The sequence below is a fragment of the Ammospiza caudacuta genome, chromosome 18 (assembly GCF_027887145.1).
Source record: "Ammospiza caudacuta isolate bAmmCau1 chromosome 18, bAmmCau1.pri, whole genome shotgun sequence".
In the NCBI taxonomy this organism is placed as follows: Eukaryota; Metazoa; Chordata; class Aves; order Passeriformes; family Passerellidae; genus Ammospiza; species Ammospiza caudacuta.
In genome coordinates, this window is record NC_080610.1 from 15,132,906 (window position 1) to 15,148,400 (window position 15,495).

At 45.5% G+C, this 15,495-nt stretch overlaps 1 protein-coding gene across 1 annotated transcript in view; it reads right to left on the reverse strand.

Annotated features, from left to right (window-relative positions):
• Positions 1-15,495, reverse strand: part of LOC131565763 (transmembrane protein 132D-like) — a 181,432-nt gene that overhangs the window by 140,686 nt on the left and 25,251 nt on the right. The window lies entirely within an intron of this gene.

A 15,495-nucleotide genomic window follows, 5' to 3' on the forward strand; every position in this document is an offset into this window, starting at 1 on the left:
AAGGAAAGCAGAGTTTAAGAGATCAGATCTTCAGGTCATACTGTGACATAACCTGGCTGACTTTACTGAGGGGCTAGATGGTGCTGCAGCTGGGATTAGTGGCAATAAACTCCATCAGTCCAGGCAGAGGTGGCCTAGGCTGACATGATTTATCCAATCAGCTTGGAGGACAATGCTTTACGGTACATTCTGCGTGACAGCCAGATCAAGAGAAGTAGCTTGTGGAGGTTTACACGTGCCAAAGGTCACATCTCCACTGCAACGAACATTTATCATCAGAGACAAAATGACCCAGTCAGCACCTGCAACCCCAGATCACTGCACAGGCACATCTGAAAAATCTGATCATTACAGCAAGCTCCACCTGTGCAGGAATCCAATGCAATGATTTTACATCAGATGCTGCAAATGGACGGCCCAGAGTTCACTTCAACCTTCTCAGCACTCTCAAGCAATACATGGACACTAAATGGTTGCCGACACAAGGCTGAATTCCACTTTAAAAATTTTTGGCACAATAGGCATTTACACAACAGCTCCTTTACATCACTCTGGGAGGACTTCAAAAGGAGTTGTATTTGCATCCAATTTAGAGTCCCCTCTATTTCACTTTACACATGAATAAAGAGTTTTTCTGTAAATCACCCTCAGGATTCATTGTTGCCTAACCCTCCACTGTCCCCCTCATCCAGCTGCATTATCTGGAGGCTGTACATCACTGCACACAAAGAACATTTCCAATGGCCCCAAGCCTCTCCCACTGCAGGGCACCTATTTTAACTCTGCCAGCCAGCAATTACCTGAGGCAGGCAAGCTCTGCATCCTTTCTAGGAGCTGGCAGTCCCAAAGAATACAGAAACTTTAAAAATACAGATGCAAATACAGTGTCACCTTTCCCGTTTGAACAGCTGACCTTTGTGCTCACATTCTCTACCCTAATTATGAAATAAATTGCCTTTTTATTTTCCCCACAGCAAACTCAAATCCTTACCCTTATTCAGAAAGGGGACAAAGGTATCCAAAGACAACCCAGTTTCTCAAGCTCTAATTCACAAATGCTTTAGTAGTCTTTATTTTTCTGTTCAGCATCTAACCTAAATATTTATCTGCTCACGAGTGCTGCGGTGGCCTAAACTGATGCCACTTACTCCTAACCATGAATCTTCCATTTAGGTGCTGCAGCCCACTCTGTCCAACCTCAGACAAGCCCCGTTTCCTGTGCTGCTGTTCTACGTCCAAAAAATAAAGAGTATTACTGTTTCTTTCCCCTTACCCTTTGTCTATAGACTGCAAACATAACCAACATATCTTACTATTTATGTAGGAGCAGCACCTAAAATGCCAAAGCTGTGATTTTGGTTAGGGTCTCCAGGTCTAACATAATGCAAAACAAAGTGAAGTTTAAAAAAAAAAAAAAAGAGCAAAAGACTTTCTAGATGAAAAAGAAAAACTATCTGGCTTCTTAAAAGAAGATAATCCACAAAATCCCCTAAAAATCAGCAACAAACTGAAACCAACTAACCCTAGATAAGGGTTCCACTCAGAAGGAACCCATTTCAGAATGGAAGAGGCCAGGAAGAAAGATTACACAAGAGTTTCAGAGCATCACAAAATCCCTCTCTATACATCTTGAAAATGAGGAACTCCTCTTCCAATAAACAACTGCGATAAAACCTTACATTACAAATTTAATTAAGGTCCCCTCAAACCCCAAAGCACTGGAAATCAAGTCTATCTGAAGGACCAGGAAAATGGCCCCAGCACACAGCAGCATCTGAGACTGAACTGCAGGAGCACTGAAATCCTGTGACCCCCCAGAGGGGGCAAATTCATCCGAGATCTGCTGTAAAGATCATTTTTAATAAAGAGTAACTGCAGAGCTTTCTTACACACAAAACCACCTTCATTTTAGCCTTTTGAGCATTGAGCTCCCACTCTTTCTCTAGACACTGACTGACAGCAAGTGCAGCTTCTCAAGCCCCTTTTGTGGACAATGCTCCAGCAAAGGTTCCTGCCTGCCCTGCTGGCTCTGGGGCAGTGAGCTGCAGGGCTGGAGCTCGGCCCCGTGTGCTGCTCAGCTCACCCAGCCCACAGCATCCTTCCCCATTTATAAATTCCACTCATTTCATTCTCCTCCCAACATCTTGGCAAAGCACAGCAAGGCATCAAAGAAGCAACTTGAAGAGGAAAAAACTCTGAGTATTCAATTTTTTATTCCCCTTATTTTGATTGCAGCTCCCTCCCTTGTGGTCCACAGGGAAAAGTACATTATTTTTATATTAAAATTAACAGAGTGTTTCGCCTCATAATTTTTTTATCATTTATTTTAGTGCTTAATTATCTGAGGAATTAAAAACTTTTCCTCTGCATTCCCCATCCCCACAGGACAATGTTCCTCAGATTCTGTAAATCAGTGGCTCTTCAGAACAGGAGAGCAACACAAACAGGGAAAATAAAGGAAGAGACGGTGAATGGAAAGCCTATGGAAATAGGAACCACCCTCACAGCTGGAATAAGTGCACTGGCTTTCCATTTCTGGGCAGGGGCAAACTGGTCCCCTCAAAGTGCCCTTCCCCCAGCACCAGCTGGGAATGCACACTGAATTTGAACTGGTTTGTGCTGGAAGCTGCCAGCAGCTTTCCAAACAGCCAAAGGCCAAAAACCCAAACCATTTTAAACTTTTATCTGGGGAGAGTTATAATCAGCACAAACAAAAAAAAGTCTCAAAAACAACACTGAGCTCTGCTGTACCATCTGGATTTTGACCGTAAAAGTTTATTAAGGATTCAGAAGGATAGGAAATTAAATACAAAAACAACTATCAGCATCCTTAATTACAAGCATGACTATTTTTGTAAAAAAATTATGCATGTTTTTACAAAGGCAGAATTGCAGAAGATTACCATTTTGTTTGTTATTGAGTGAGACTCAGCAGAAAAGCAATGTTTTAAAGGTTTAAATTATATAATGTATCCTAAATATTACATTCCATGTACAACCTCATAACCCAAGTTCCACAGGAATAACCCACCTGGATGTTAAGTCAAGAGTGACACAGTGACTCTCTCACTGTAAGTACATCAAACAAAACAGAGGGTGGGGAACTGAAGCGCTCTTAAGGAAACAGCATCAAGACAAAAGATAAATTCAAGAGCTGCAAATGACCTTTGCTGTCCCACTGTGTCTGGAAACGCCTCCACACAGAGACCTTGGCAGCAGAAGAAGCAGCACTGCTCCCAGGAGAGGATCCAGCAGGGTAAGGAAACCAGCCAGCCCTGGTGGTGGTGCCCTGCTCGTGCCAGGAGTGACCATTTCTCAGTGCCACAGTGCCACAGGGACTGTCTGACTCCTCCTGCTGTGGAGGCTGCTCAGGATTTCACTCTGTGGCCACCTGAGATGCTACCACAGGATGGTTTTCTGTCCTGTGTCCTTAGTAAACCTTCCTCTGGCTGACGCAGTTCAACAAACACTTGCCATTGATGGCAGAAGCAAACCATTTGTAGGTCAGTGAGTCTGAAAGCATCTGAGGCAAAGGCAGCATGCCCAGTTTGCTCCTGCACAGCCAAAGCCTGTGCACGAATCCCTCAGCACCACCTGGGTGCCCCTGCTGCACCCACCTTTCAGTCACACTGCCTTGCTCATGAGGGCACTCATTCTGTACTGCACCCTGGCTAAAGGCCTCCCACCTTTATTTCTCCAGTGTCATGGAACAGCAGCTCTCAGACCACTCCTCAGGGCTCAGCTCTACTGCAGTTATTGACCATGGCTTCAGAAAATTGAAGGAATCTGCCAGCCCACTGACTCCGTTCTCCATTCCCAGATCCTTGGGATTTCAGCCCTCACAGTTCTTTATTTTTAAAACAGTTCAATCCACAATCATCCAGCATTCATGAGATATAAAAATCTTCCAATCAATTACATAATGCTACTATTAAAAAAAAGTAAATTGTCTTTTTCTTGTAGATTGAAGGGAACAACTTCTTAGGGAAATTGCCTTCCCAGCTGCAGGCTCAGGCTGGTAATGCAGTAGATGGAATTTGTTGCTGTATCTTGGGGATTGAGATAAGTGGTTCTTTTCAGCAAGGCCAGAAATTTTACCTTTTTAGTTCATTTCAGCTGCTCTCCTTGAATCTTCTGAACACTTCTGCTCTTCTAGGTTTGCTATGAATTGAAATCATTTCAGCAAAAGTATAGAGAAAAAAAAATTTGCTAGCCTGATATATTTTCAGCTCTGGAAAGTAATGTTGTGGGAGATGTCTGCTCCAATGAAGTTTCATGCTCACTTCTGAAAAATTAAGGTATTTCAGCTTTAACCCAGTTAAGGGGCTGAAGCTGCTGATGCTCAAAAGGGAGGCATTTTAAAGCCATGCTATGAACAGAGTGAGTCCCTCCCCAGGTGCAGCTCAGCCAGTTTTTACCAGGGGGATGATCTGCTCTGCCCCTTTGAGTCACAACAGACAGAGAGGGTTCAGACTGAAGATCTGAGTGGGATCATTTCCATCCTGAAGGGTTTGTAGGCTGCTTGTCCCGTTCCATGCTCAGGTTCCAGCATCCTCCACAGCCAAACTGGAGCTTCCCAAGGATGATTCCCCATCTTCCCTCTTTTGCCAGCCTTGTGGCAGCTTCAGCTTCCTCAGCAGTGCACTTTTCACTTCTGGATTAAGGCTTGCTTTGCTTTACTGCCAGCAGCTTTGTGACAGTGGCAAGAAGTAAGGGGAGGCTGAGGACTAAACCAGTCTGATTTTCCTGTAGACTTCCCCTGCTTTGCCATATAAAATTAAAAAACCCCAAACCCACAATAAATACTCAAAACCCAACCTCCACCAAACCAGCCCACCCTCCTGCTGAACACCTGCACAGGCAGGTGAGGAGGCTGAGCCATCACCCCCAGCACAGACACAGGGTGAGGGTCACCCCCTGCCCCAGCAGCAGTCCAAGGGTGTTTCTGCCCTGCAGGTGAGCTCGTTCTTCCAAAGGAGCCTCTCCTTATGGATGCATGATTGCATTTAGACTTCTCCAGTGATCCCAACATTCCCTACCCAGCTGTGCAACACAAGGCTGAAACAGCAATTGATCACTAGCCAGTAACTGTCACTATTCACACTGATTTCCCATTATTCTTCACCCACTTGCTTGGAAGAGGAAAATCAGCATAATCAGCAATCAAAGAATGCAGCCTATCTCTCCTCCCTGTGCTGTGGCACCACTGAAGAACAGTTCCCAAAAAAGCCTCCTGCTTTTGGGAGCCAGCAGCATTCTAAAGGGCAAGTACCCAGAGAGCAGTGATAAGGCCAAATCGATGTGTCACAAAGAGGGAGGCAAAAATAAAACCTTGCAACCCAAGAGTCATGCATTTATCTGTAACAAATTAAAAAGAAAAATGGCTTCAAGGCCCAAAATCGCCAATTTCTTTTTAAGTCCTCTCCTTATTAGCATTTCAGACTGCTCTGCCTGCTTCACTTTATAACGTTCCCTGTGACTGTTTCATCCTTGGGAAATTATCATTCTTCTCCAAGAGCAATGCTGTTCCCAACCTGCCAACTTCTCCCTCTTCCCCCAGCCACTCCAACTCTCATTCCAGTTCTGCATCTCTCGGCAGACCTTTTTAGAAAGTCAGGGAAAGATGATTTAGACATCAAGGCTGCAGACCACACTGAAAAGCTTCTTGGTGAAAAGGTGACTCTTCATTTCTTGTAAGATAATGTCAAACAAGTTCAAGTATTTTAAAGAGTAAAATACACACTTAGCAACAGCAGATGCTGAATAAAGCAAACTGAACTTCTCAAAGATGCAGACAAATCACCTGCACCATCACTTCTAAAAGGACTGCACATTTTCAAATCATTCTTTTTGTGAACACTACCAAGCATCACCTCTGCAGTGAGAAACCAAGAATTTGTCAGTGTTGAGTCAGACAAAGAAGGAAGTACTCTGAGCCAAGATGCTTAAACTTCATGAGGATCTGCCTGACCAGAAAGACAAGTCATTATTGATGTGTTTGAACAGAGGCCTTTGCAAGGTGAAACATCACAGCCTGCCCAGCAAAGCACAGCTTTGTTCTGTTACATTCTGAAGGTTTTCTGCAAAGGGAGCTCTTGCTCCACTAGAGAAGAACCAGCAGCACAGAAACAATCCCAGGCCCTGGCATGAGCCACTCTGCCCAAAGCTGGGCAATAAACCAAAGCCAACAGGAATGCATCATTCTCACAGGCCTGACCATCAGGAGCTCTTGGGGCTGCCCTGAAGGGCAATTGTGGCAGCTCAGTGTCAGCACCAAGGGGTCTCCAGCCCGCACAGGTGCAGCGAGAGCAGGCAGTGCTGGCACAGCCCCAGAGCCTGGGGTCACTCACTGCTGCTGCCCCTCTCGTGCCTGCCCTGGCACCCAGCTCAGGGCTGGGCAGGGATCCCTCACACACACACTCTGCGACCCCAGCTGCCTTCATGGGCCTCACCAACAGGCACACAAAGCCTTCTGACAACAGCACTCAGCTCTCATGACACAATATTTTCTTTGAATATCGCATTTTACTGAAGTTTATTCGAACTTTTGTAAATTAATCATTGATATTAGAACACATGACACCTCATCATTCATTAGGAGAGAGATGAGCAATCCTGAAGATGTTTTATTATTCACACTGACAGACACATAAAGAAATAATTTAAATTAAAAGGCCTCCAAGGAACACATACATCTTTATGTTACCAAGTGATACAAAAACAATCAGAGAAAGATCTTATAACAAAGGCAAGCTCCCACCTGAAAAGGCAGCAAAGTAATAGTTACAGAGAAAAGTATTTAGATAAAAGGATATGACACTTTTTCACAAAATGATGTCAGCCTGAACATGAAAGGGCAAAGCAGCAATGGGCACCACAAAGTTTACAGTGAGAAAAATCAGGAAAAAAAAAGCAAACAATAAATAAACCAAACCCACAGCCACACTAAGCACTGGGGGATAGGGAAGGAGGGGCAGAGGAGGATTACTGACAGTCCAGGCACAGGGCAGCAGTACGCACGGAGGGCTGGCCCGGGCCATCAGCTGCAGCTGATTCGGTACCACACAGGTGAGAGGCACCAGGGCTGCAGGTGACATGGGGAGGCACCTCACAGGTGAGAGGCACCAGGGCTGCAGGTGACATGGGGAGGCACCACACAGGTGAGAGGCTGCAGGTACCACACAGGTGAGAGGCACCGTGGTTCCTCTGTGTCACTGCTGCAGCAGGCACAGAGCTCTGCTCCCTGCCTCACCCTCCTGACACACAGCAGCCCTGCTCCTGCACCCCTGGGGCACGCGTTTAATGAGCCCGGAGAGGAGAATGCAATGAAGAACACAGGGACAGCAGAGAGCCACTTCAAGCTGAAGAACTCTAACAGCAAAAGGACAGACCAGAGCTGCTGTGCCCAACAGACTGACATGTCTGAGGCTTTCAGCAGCACCACTCCGTGTGTCTCCATTTCTGCCCTGTCCCCTCCTCACTTATGGCTCTGCTTCCAGAGAAAGCAATACATGAAGATTGCAAAGATGTAAAGAACAAAACATAGTCAAACATATGAGCAAAAGAACACCCACAAAATTAGAAAGCTGAAATACTTGCCAAGAATATCCTGACTTAAACACAGTTTCTTCATGCATTTATGTTTGGGAACCGATAGAAAGAAAAGCAAGGCTGAGTAACAGGAGTGCGGAGTGCCAGGAATCCAACATCAACTGAACAATTCCTCACGACAGACAGAAGTACAGGACTGGCAGAACAGCCTTACACTGCTCACCAGACAATCAGAATTATGTCTCGTGTGCCTGCAGAATCCCCTCCTCATTTTCTGCAGGGACCCCAGGGCTGTGCAGAGGCTGCAGTTCTCTACCAGGCCATTACTGATGGGAGGAAACAAGAATCCTAAGCATTCCACAAAGACCTGAGTCAGCAGAAGGAGCAGAGCAGGTCCTGAGCTGCCCTTTCCTAAGGCACCCATGTCTGTGCACCCTAAGCCAAGCCCTGCTCTGGGAACTGCAGCACAGAGTGCTTGTGGCTGCTGCCTGAGCCTTCTTCCTCTGCAGAGTATGGGGGGTTTTAAATTCATTTTAATTTTATTAATCCATATCGTGACTCTACATCTTGTTGCAGGCTCTGTGCCTAATACTGAATTTTTACAACCAACAATTACAATATTGATCTTCAATGGCTACATTCACTAACAAGACCAAAAAAAATTAAGAAAATCTTTTAAAGTCTTATTTAAATAACACCACAGCGCTGGTTTATGCAGTAAATTTCCAGAAATTTCAATAAACCCAGCAATATTTCATTAAATACTTTACTGTCACACATTTTACATTCAATAAAGAAAGTGCAGTTTAAAAATACTTGAGTGCGCTCTCAGAAAGAGCTGAAGATAGAAATGGGTCCCTGTTCAGGCACCTTTCATACCTGAGGAGTGTGGAAATTGGAGGGCACCAGAGAAGATACACACACCTTGTTTTCCTGAAGGCTGACCAGAAACTGGAATGTTTAGCTGGGTGTCACAGTCAGAACCCCCCAGGAGGATGCCCCTGCATGGAGCTGCCTGCTCTGGTGCTTTAAGGGCAGGACAGCTCCTCCTGGAGAGCGTGGAGGATTTCTGATATTCATCAGCTCAGGTTATTTTCCCCTACCCTACAATTACCTTAGATACTTAAAATCCCTGCTCCTTGGACATGAATAGCTCTGCATTCTAGTCCCACTGAGCAGCTTTCACCAGGAGATTTCAGAAGCAGTGGTGGAAAACACACAGTGGAAAGCCCAGAAACAATTACAGCACACTTAAAACAAATTACACATGCCCTTTCTGCCAAGCAGGTCTCCACATTTACAGAAGCCCCTGTCACAGGCAGCCCTTAAAGGCTGGTTCTCCACACATTCCAGCCAATTATCCTCACCAAGTCTGGGAGTATCTGCATGTGTGAATGCATGTGCACAGCTGAAACAGTTCAATTCACATTTCATGTCACTGTTTGTGTGTAGCTGAGTGCAAACCCTGCTGCAAGCAAACATATTAAGTTGTGTATATCAAGTCTGCACCAAATTGATTGTACAATTGTGTAATTGACTGATGCTTCACATCACTGCTTGCAAATAAGAGATGAAAAGCTGAAGTTCTCTAATTGAAGTCTCCAGAATAAAGAGCAGTGTGTGCCAGGTGGAGCAGGACAGATGGTGGGATGTGTGTGCAAGAAGAGCCCAGCAGAAAGGCATTACCCCATTTCAGCTCCACTTGGAACCTGCCCTGGCCGCTGCATCTGGTGCAGCTGGGTTCATTTACAGAACTGCTGCTGCACTTTCATAGATTCTGCTCTAAGTCTGTGTGAATAACTGATTTTTCAGCTGCCAAGCCAAAATAATCAAAACCTAAAAACTATTCTCTCAGGTCAATCCAAAGTGAAATACCTTCAGCACCCCAGCACTACAAAAGGGAAAGAAAACCCATAATAAAGGCATAGGAAAGGATAATGTTACCATTTTAAAATTGAAAAGAAAAAATTTAAAGCTTCCAACCTGTCTTCTTAAGTTCCATCCTACTTTTTGAATATTCCTTTCTCAGAAAAGTAATTCTACATTTCCATTTTAATCCACAACCTTTCTATTACACTGGCATGTGCAAGAGCTACTGGAATTTTTAATTTTCTTAATTCAGTGCATTCGTAACAAAGGCAGCTCCTTTAAAGCTTGACATTGCTTCCCTGTGAGTGGCTGCTCCTGAACATAGCAGCTACCTCTCATTCTCCTAGCTGGATAAAATCAAATCATTGGATAAATGGAATAAACAGTTGAGCAATATTTCTATGCTTATTTATCATAATCCACAAATCACTACCAACTGTTGTTTTATTACATAACAAAAAGAAGGATTAAACCTGTATTTGGAACACAACAAATATATAATTAAGACCAAACGGAAAGTACTGATTACTTAATCTAACTTACATTATTATCTCTTGTTTTACAAATTAAGATAAGCTTCTTTACATATCCATGTACACAGTCTGCGAGTACCTCAGACCCCTTTCCCTGAGAAATGGTTTGACTTGATCGAACAAATCACACAATGTACAGACATTTACTGCCAGGCACTTTAGGAAATATCTAGGAATAAATCAACCAAGACAAACCACTGGAAGTGAAGGAAATCAGAAGCATTAAGATGACATATTAAAAGTGTTCTGCCAAATTACATATGGTTCACAGAGGTGCCACATATAAAATTTAAGACTTGAGCGCTTTAAATTGTACAAATAGCAAGGAGCATTAGTGATCCCACAGCCACTGAAAGTGAGGAACTCCACACATGGGAAGGAATTTCAGTACTCAACCACTCCACCTGCAGAAGGAGGCCAAAGCAGATGCACTGGCAATACCTTGGGAGGAAATATTGTAAGAGGTGAAGAGTGTCACCATGAGGTACAGAGCAGGGAATTGCCCAGGCTGGCCCCACACATCCCTGCTCTCAGGGCTTTATGAGAAGGGCAGTGCTTGCTCTGTGGAACACCATGGGCTCTGTTCCTAGAGCAGGGAATTGCCCAGGCTGGCCCCACACATCCCTGCTCTCAGGGCTTTATGAGCTCTGTTCCTAGAGCAGGGAATTGCCCAGGCTGGCCCCACACATCCCTGCTCTCAGGGCTTTATGAGCAGAGCAGTGCTTGCTCTGTGGAACACCATGGGCTCTGTTCCTAGAGCAGGGAATTGCCCAGGCTGGCCCCACAGGCACCACACATCCCTGCTCTCAGAGCCAAGGCAGCCAGCACCCCTCATTCAGCACAGCACCCTTAGGGCTGGTGCCCTCCAGCCCCTCTGAGGGTCACAGGCTGGCATTTCCCCAGCGTCAGGAGTCACTGGCTTCCCCCCTATGTGCCATTCCTGCCTAAGCAGTGCTCCCTTCACACAACAAACTGCTCCTTTGTGAGCAGGCTGGAGCTGGGAAAGGCTCCTGAGACAGAAAACAAGGCAAGGCAGTTCAGTAGAAATAATGCAGGATAGAAAGAGGTAACACATAAAACCAGCAACCCACAGGAAATACAAAAATAAAAGAGAAGATGCACTTTTTTCCCCTGCTTGGGTCAAAAAATGAAACAAAAGATGACATCAGCCTCATTTATAAACCAAAGTAGCTCAGCCTTTTTTATAATAGCAAATGAAGTAGCAACAGTTACTAGTAATGTCTTAATTTGGATAGATGGAATTCTCTGCCACTAAAACACAACCAAAGGTAAAAAACCACCCAAGGAACCCCAAACCACTCACTTTGTTTAAAACCAGGATCTGCAGGCCTTGTGTAACACGCTGTCCTTTCAAAGCCACAGCACACAGAAAGGTGAGCAGGAGCTGCTCTGTAAAGGAATGGGACTGAGGGAGAACTCTGCATTTAATTAGAAGGCACACCTGGGGATGGTTTGGCTGATTGCATGACTTAGCAAAACCCCACAGCTGCTCCTAGTTAAACTGGTTTGTGAGAGCCTTCTCCAGCTTTGATGCTGCTCAGCGCTCGGATTGGCACCAGCTGTGTCCAGCTGTGCCTTCCCTGACACCCCTGCCTGCACACAGGGACTCACAGGAGATTCCCTGTGAGGAAAGTCACTGGGAACCTCCTCATGGCACCTCCAGCAGCCACAGCAGCCACAGCAGCCACACAGCCCAGGGCTCACTTGACCAAACTCTTCTGGAAGCATTTCAAGAGTCTTATCAGGGAAGAGTTAAGACTTGCAGGGGGTTTATTGCTTTTTACATTTTGATTGAAGGAAAATTGCAGAAAGGTTGTTCTCTGAAAATTTCTGCAGCTGTAATTAGGGAGTGTTTCAAATGTGTTGCCAATTAGCTTAATTGGTGTGCAGGCTGATTGAGACCTGAGCAGGAGAGGTTTCTTATTACTTAAGGGGAGGAAAGAAAGAAGCAAAGACCAAAAATTCTCATAAACTTGCTAAGAGGACGAGGACCAGAGGAAGTATTTGACTTCATGAGCATTAGCTCACGATGAAGTAACAACTCTCCAAGCACTTGAAAAGAATAAACTCTTTGAAGATTGGTTTCAGCTGTAGCTCGCTGAGTCCCAGACTAAGTGCTAGACTAATCACAATTTTCAGCTGTCTCTATGATTCCATTAGACCAGTCTGAAAATAGAATGTGGTACATTTGGTGTTAGCTGCAGCTCTGCTATGAGCTGTAAAGGTGTCCAGCTCCATCAGGACAGGTGTAGGAGCTGCAGTACCAGGCACTGTTTGCCTTCCAGCACCAGCAGCCCAGACCCCAGATTTTGGAGCACAGGAGTTCTAATACTGCCCCATGCCTGTGAATGCTGCAGTGACAGGCAACTAAAAGGCTCTGGGGATGTAGTGGAGAGCATTTATGTTTCCTTTAAAATTAATTCCATAGGTTCACCACCAAGGCAAACATCAGACCATTCATCTCTGCAGTGGGGATGTGCTGAGTGCCTGTTCCTGGGCTGTGCACAGACACAAACCCACACAGACACTCGTCCCACCCCTGCTAACCACAGAACTCAATCTCTACCCTCACCACCCCAGAAATCTGCACAGAAAAAGAAATCCAAGCCTTTGGCCATAATTGTCTTACCTACATGAGCAGCAAATCTGCTTTTTGTTAGAATAGTGTTGAAAGTAAAGCAAAGCACAGTTCCTTTGATTATGCAGCTTTTGAGGCTCTGTGTCCTGCCTGGGACTTCAGTAACAAGAGATTTCAGTGTAGTGCAGCTTGGCTGTGGTTAAATTATTCCAAGAAAGCCCAGAGTAATCCACTAAACTAGGTTTAGTTGGCATAAGGGAAGCTCAAAATCAGACAAGCAGAACGTTAGAGCTGACAGGCTCCATGGTTGTACTCAGAGTCCATTTCTCCGCATCTTAAGCTACTTTTTAATTTGTTCTGATTTAAGTGCAGCTCCAAACAAAAGAATTCTTCTAGGATTGCCCATGTTTGATTTTAGCATCTCAGGAGAACCTAGGAAATTTAATTTCAAACCAAATCTGCTTTTTTTTCATCTCAAACCTTGAACTATGGGCAAGCACAGTCAAGATCCAGAAACAAACAATCCCCCTCTCTGCTTCAGCCCTAACAGGGATGGTCTCCTGCCATTAGTATTTTGCATTCATATGAAGCCAGTGAACTAAAAGAAAACAATGTCTGAAGCCTAAATCAAACTACAAACCATAAGGACTTTGTTTGTCTCATGGATAGTGTCTGCTGTCTGTTGACAAAAATCCGGCTGAGTTCACATCACTGCCTCGAGTACCAGAGATTTTCAGTCTTTATCGTGCAGCTCAAGCAGCTCATCATGGTTCCACGCTGGGGTCAGGTTTAAGTAAAGCTGTTATCCTGTGTTCATCGGGCTGTGTGAGGGCTAAGCCTGCCCAGAGGTCACACACACCCCACACAAACTCTGGACACAGGTGTGAAATGATCCTGTCAGAGGCAGAGCAGCACTTACTGGTGCAGAGCACACCCTTCTGTCTGCCAGTAACACTGAAATGAGAAGGGCTAAAGGAGGTGAATGTACTACAGTTTGGCAAAAGAATAATCAATGTCCTCCTCATATTATTTTAATACTTTTTTCAAAACTTTGCATCACTCAATTCAGGCAGAAATTTCAGGAGGCTGCTGGAATTTTGACTTTTCTGGCAGAGCTCCTTTCCTGATCAAGGTGTGAGCATTAACTGGTAACTACTGCCATTCACATGAATAATGTCCATTTTACGTTTTCAGCTGCAGTGCAACACCCAGTTTGAACTGCTGCCTGTGAAAAGAGTAGATTCAGCACATCTCATTTATGTGCTTATCTAAACTGGAGGCAGCCACACAATATAATTTAGTGCATACAGCACTTTGCTAATAGAGAAACTGTGCACTGAGTAGCTTTTACTCAGAAGGTTTCTTTATCTTGGGATCCAAGCATTTAATACAGCAGAAGAATTTCATTTTCTGGGGCATGGTTTCGCACTGACACAGGTGCTCGTAGAGCAGAATTTACAGAGTCCATTATCTTCTCAACTAGGAAGCACAAGAAGTGATCATGCAAGAAAGCACGTTAAAAAAGACTTCACTTAATCTGAGATTTGTGGGACTAGGGCTCCAGTTTAAACACCAAAAGCTAAGTCTGAACCCCTGCTGCAGGAAGATCTGCAGACAATGGTGGGTAACTCCAGGAGCTGCCCACATGGACAAACCCTGAGTGGAATGCCTACACACTCGTTACACAGCACCATTTCTCTGGCTTAGTGTCTCTGAGTGGGAGACAGGACACAGACATTGCCAGAGCACGGAGAGAGGAAAGAACAAACACCACACTCCTTATCTGGGGCTGGCAGCGTGCAGGGGAGGGAGCAAACCCTGGCAATGAGAAACCCTGGCAGTGCCCAGCTGTGCTGTGCCCAGCTGTGCCGTGCCGTGCCGTGCTGTGCTCTGCTGGCAGGTGAGCACACATCTCCCTGACCCTCGAAGGGCAGGCTTGAACTGGGATCACATTGTGACCACTGTACCGGGAGAGGGAAGCCCCAGAGCCCCTGCTCTGGGAGGAGATGCTGCTTGAGAAGGAAGGGAGCAGTCTCTTCTGATTTCCTCACAGCTCAGTGGCACTGCTCTCTCCTGTGGGCACTGGGAGCCTTTGCACTCAGTGTGGGGATGAAGTGTGCAGGCTGACACAGCCCTCACTTCATCCCAGCAGCACACAGTCACGGGCAATCAACATCCAGCCCTCTGTGACAAGCTCAGCTTTGGGTTTCACCTTTGCAACAGGAGCTCCCTGAGTCAGGGCTCCCTGTGATGCATTCCTCAGGAGGCCTTCAGTCATCAATGGGGATGTGCCTGTTCCTGAACAGCTCAAAGCTGTCACTTCCCATCTGCTGTTTTATGATAGGACAACTCATCAAAATACAAACAATACAAACTGGGACACAGGCTTGGTGCAAAGGAGGTGCAGCCTAAAGGAGTTCCGACTTCCTGATGTTGGGACTCAATAAATAACAGCAAGGTAAGAGATTGCTGAATTTCATTGGATTAAAAGGTGGGATTCAGGACAAACTGACTCAAGAAACAACAGGATAAGGAAAAAGCTTTAACAGTTTCTTCTGTTAACATACGGATACCAAGGCCAGGTAGGATGGGGCTCTGAGCAACCTGGGATAGTGGAAGGCTCCCAGCCACGGCAGGAGGGTTGGAACTGGATGATCTTCAAGCTCCCTTCCATCCCAAAGCATTCACTGTGCCACCACAATGAAACGGACACCTCAGGGTAGCCATGGTCAGCTGCAGGGATCGGCACACAGGGGTGCCACACAGAACATTTACAGGCACAGGCAGCCCCAGACCCAAGAGAAACACCCAGTTCTAGGCAGAACACTTCAATCCAGACCCCAACCCAGCTGTTACAGCTCACACCTGGGAGCATCCTTGCAGCAGAGTCAGCGCTGAGAACGATCAGCAGCCACTGGCCTTAACGAGCCCCTAAGTAAAGAA